The 4,944-nt window shown below is 31.9% G+C and overlaps 1 pseudogene; it reads right to left on the reverse strand.

Moving 5' to 3' along the window:
* Positions 1-2,625: 2,625 nt before the first annotated feature.
* Positions 2,626-2,744, reverse strand: LOC111736655 (annotated as a pseudogene).
* Positions 2,745-4,944: the final 2,200 nt, after the last annotated feature.

Here is a 4,944-nt window from a genome sequence, read left to right on the forward strand (position 1 = left end):
TTTGATCTAAGCAGAGGCTTGAAACTGGTTTTATGTTTTTGCTTCCTTCCTTAGACCCCTGTGAACACCATGATAAAGGCCTGGGCTACTCTTCTGACATATGAAACACTGTGTGGAATAAAACCTAGTCATTTCAGTCAAGGCTTTTCTAGTCCAGGCTCCCCAGTTCTCCCAATAGGATATCCAAAAATGAGCCCAGTCAAGATCAACAGACCCACCTGGCTGATGGCAGGTTTGGGAGAAATAATAAATGCTTATTATTTTCAATTTAAAAGTTTGAGAATGATCTATTAAACAGCAACAGCTAACAATTAGAAGTTATTTATAACAAATAGTATTTTCGAACATTTTTAAGAATTTATCATTCTTCCAGATAGAATATCCCTTCCAAAATGGAAAGTTGTTATAATACAGAGGAGAAGGTGCACCAAGGATGAGTCTGTAAAGTTTGAGAAGTATAACAATAAGAGAGGACTTTTTTAATGGTTTATGCTTTTCTCTGAATGTCCATTCTATTCAGAGTAAAACATATATCACAACTATATTCAGGATGTCCACTTTCTGACTGTGTGATACCCAGACAAGAATCGGGAAATCAACTTAATATAAATCACTCCAGATACATTGGCTAATTTAAAGATGATCCTCAAGTTAAAAACTGCTGAATCATCTTTATCTGGAAATCTTCCAAGGTAGTGTCCAAATTAAGATAATAAAGAAGACTATGAGTAGGAGATCCAGTCTTTGAAGAAATAAGTGATATAGTCTTGATTAATAATGTGCAACAGATTGCAGAGTTTTAGAGATAATATATGGTTCAAAGCCATGAAAGGGATTGTCTGGAAGTGTTTCTCAGTAATAAAGGCTCAGATTTCAGAATAAGTTGTAAAAGGAATAGTCAGTGAGAGTGCATACAAAAGTTTAAATTCATGTCATGGAAATAGTATATAGTAATGTGATTCAGGAAGTAGAAAGATAAACATTCTACTGGAGAAAAGAAAGCCCAAAGTAATATGGGGAAGAAATACGGGAGAGAATAGATGGTAGCAGGAGTTCGTCTATTTGACAGTGATGTAGGGTTAAGTCCCTGAAGAAGTTTGGATTCAAAGTCCTGATCTTAATGCACTGCACTCTATTATCTGCAGCACTGGAGTCTGAGCTCATCTCTGCCACTTGTTGTCTTGAACAAATAGCACATATTGTTTTTCTCAGTTCTCTTATTATATGTTATAATTATATTAATAAATAAAAACAGTGACAATTCATGGATTATTTTTGGTGGGGTCTAAGTAAAACACGTGAGTAGCAGTAAGAAGACTCTAAAACAATAGGTCAGTGCCCAAAGTAATTACTACTCAATTATCTAGAATATACCTACCGACTTCATGGTCTACATAATTCAATTCAAAACACCATTATAAATTGTTTACAAGGATATCTCATCTATCTCTAGACCACTCAAAATAGTTAAAAAGGAAGGAGAGAAATATTAAATTCTCAAATACCTAGATTCTACTACATATAAATAACTGTGTTGATCCTATTATACTTAAATCCAATATGAATATTTTTTTAGGTAATTAATTATGATAGGGGACTATAACGACTTTGAAAATTGTAAGCGAAAGTAGCATAGATTTTAATTTGTATGTGAAAGTGATGAATTGATAAAGACAAATGAAACATTGATAATTCTGAGCAGGAGACAATTTTAAAAAAAGAAATACACAATCAAATAAACCTCTAAAGAATTACAGGTTTTGAATAAAATAATTCTTTATATGATACTCTGAATTTCGAAAATATATTTGAGGATAGTTAGATAAGGTTTTTAATAAATCTTTCTTTAAGTACATATTCCAGAGGAGGAGCATATTAGCTTAACCCATTTTATTAAATTTGATGACACAAATTGCTATTAATAGAAAATAAATCAAAGAAACTACAGTGTAAAGTAAATCTAAAATCCTGTGGAGCACAAAATTAACTGAGTATGTTATTGAACCTGTAGTTTTAATGCAAATATCAATCATTCAAATGTGCAAAAATCACTGCTGTTCTCAGGGAGCAAGTCATCAATATAACCTACACCTATTAGAAAGATGTCCTAGCACATCATCCAAAGACCATAAATGAAAACTTTATCTCATGTTCTTATATATTTCAAATCACAAACCCTGATTTAGTATTTTAATTCTGATGGTTTCTAACTCATTGGTCTTTGATAGAAATGTATTTTTGTTTTCTGTGTTCACTTTATCAGAATTTAGACTCTGAGTTTTAAAGCAAGTAAAAGTGAAGAAAGACAACTTAACAAAGTGATTTTATAATTTTGAGATAATTTCAAACCTAAAGAAATCTTGCAAGTTTATCCGAAAAAGTATAGTCGTCACCACGTTATCCAACTGTTAAATTGTGATGTTTTCTTAATTATTTTCATTTTCTCTATATATAGGCATGCACTTTGGAATTATGTAAATATTCTTTTCATTAATATTCAGCCCACAAGTTTTAATTTTTTTTATAGTTTTATTTATTTATTTTTTAGGCGAGGTGAACCTTGGTTGATCTCACAGATTGCAAGGACTTTGTCAGCTTACAATCCCTTATTTTTTTTATTTTTTACACCTACAGTACTTGGTCTTCCTAGATGGTCTCCCATCCAAGTACTAACCAGGCCCGACCCCACTTAGCGTCCGAGATCAGACGGGATTGGGCTTGTTCAGAGTGGCATGGCCATAGACCCTCAAGTTTAATTAACATTCATAGCCAATTAATGTGTAAATAAATTATTATTATTATGGTTTAAAAACATTATTTTAATGTTAGTCTTTCTTAATCCTTTAATAGTTAATATTCTACTGTGATGGAAGCTGTTCTTTCTTATATATGTATCATTAATTTATAATTTATTCTTATTTATTTATTATCTGGGTGGACTTGGGAGTTTCGTTTTTAATTTTAGTGGGTTGTAATCTTAAATGCTAGTATTTGTTTTGATGTTCAATTTGTTCTTGATTTGTCTAGATGGAGCCCCTTCGATCTAGCTCATGTATCATTTTGACAATGTCCCTTAATTTTTTGACAACTCCCTTACTTTCTGGCACAACAGGATGCTGTATTTGTGGCTCATACTTTCTCTGCCTGAGATATAAACTCACCATCCATTGCTCCAAGTTACTTTGGTTATTTTTTTGAGAAATGGTATTGGTATTTAGAAATCAAAATCAGGGTTGAGATAGTCTCATTGTCACTGATAGTTCCGGAAGACATTGTTTCTAGGCCCTTTCAGCAAACAGAGTTATGGAATATCCACATATATGAGCATACAAAGACACATTTATGTTTATATACGTGTCTGTATTAAATTAATAAATTTATACTGAAAATCTGATCTCCAATATAAAACCACAACTTCTTTCTAACCTTTTCACATTCCATATTTTTCACTCTTCTCCTACAATGAGAAAGCTATCCCCCAACATCAATCTACAATACATAGAAAGTTTTTCTAGAAATGTTAAATTAATATTACTGTGAGAAATAGTCCTACTAAGTAAAGTTTAAGATTATTTTTATAGTTACTATTATAGTTATTTTTTGAATATTCATGAAACAAATAACTATTCTTTTACACCCCACTGCAGATAATCTTTACTTTTAGTTATAACTATAACTGAAGAATAATTCTAAAGCAAGTAAAATCTAGTTATTAAACCATCTACAGTTATCTGGAAAAATATAGATGCATTTCTCAACTATAACTCTGAGGAAAAGAAGCCAAGCACCAAGAATACATACTGTATGATTTCATCTATATAAAGCATAAACACAAGTAAAACTGACCTGCAATGTCAAGACGTCAGGAGAGCTGTTACCTTGGGGACTGCTAGTGGTAGTCAGGGAACACAAGGGAGCTCAGATGCTGAATAATCTCTGGGCCATGACTAGAATGCTCGTGACATTGTCAGTGCCCGGTGGAGGAAATATAAAAAGAAGACAATTTATGAATTATATACTTTTGTGTATGAAATAAAAATTATTTAATAAAACATTTAAAAGATCAAGTATATCTGTTTTTCATTAATTTTATTCCTTCCAAGTATATTTCTATTTAGCTTAATGGCATTCATAATCATAAAAGTAGCCAAAATTTTTGGAAAATATATAAAATTTTAGAAAGAATATGTAGACGATATAAAGGTAATAGTCTTGGTAACCTTAAGCTGCAATCAAGTTTTATATATTTTTCATAAATGTGGACAGATTTGGGATATTTTTTTAGGTTCAATACTTTAATGATTTGTGCTAATCAGGATAATTAACATTAACTTCCTTAAGTGATAAATGCTAAGATCTCAGTGGCATAACAAAAGCAAAGTATATTTCTCATTAAAGAATACTGGTTTAGTTGATCACTTTACAAACCATCTTCAGTCTATGCAGTAACTGTTCTTTCAGAGTATTTCACAATTGTGGTTCCACCATCTAGTGGCCACTATCTGAACTGCACGGGGAAAGAAGACGGAGGGCAGACATACTGGTTTTATTCTCCTCATCCTGGAAGTCACAGGCTCACCATCCTTTAGCCACATGAATTCTGGTGATTTCAAACTTACTTTGAGGGATTCTGGGAAATGTAAAGGGGCACTGAAATATTTGGTGAGCACTCAGCATCTCTACCATAATCTTGTAGTTTGGCACTAAATATGTCTTTGCTCCCTTTTCCCCTCACACACAATTACTTCCAAAAGCAAAAAATAAAAAATAAAAAATAAAATGTCTTCAGTCGCTGTGTCCAAGTAATTTTTTATATAGTGATAGTAACTAAACAGTTGATATACATTGATGAAGCCAATTCTCAGTTCAAAATTAGCCTCTAAACAAAAGATGTTTGCACCTGTAATTCTTTTCCTTTTTTTTCTTTACTCTAAAATAACTCCT

Source organism: Pteropus vampyrus, unplaced genomic scaffold, assembly GCF_000151845.1.
Source record: "Pteropus vampyrus isolate Shadow unplaced genomic scaffold, Pvam_2.0 Scaffold21, whole genome shotgun sequence".
In the NCBI taxonomy this organism is placed as follows: Eukaryota; Metazoa; Chordata; class Mammalia; order Chiroptera; family Pteropodidae; genus Pteropus; species Pteropus vampyrus.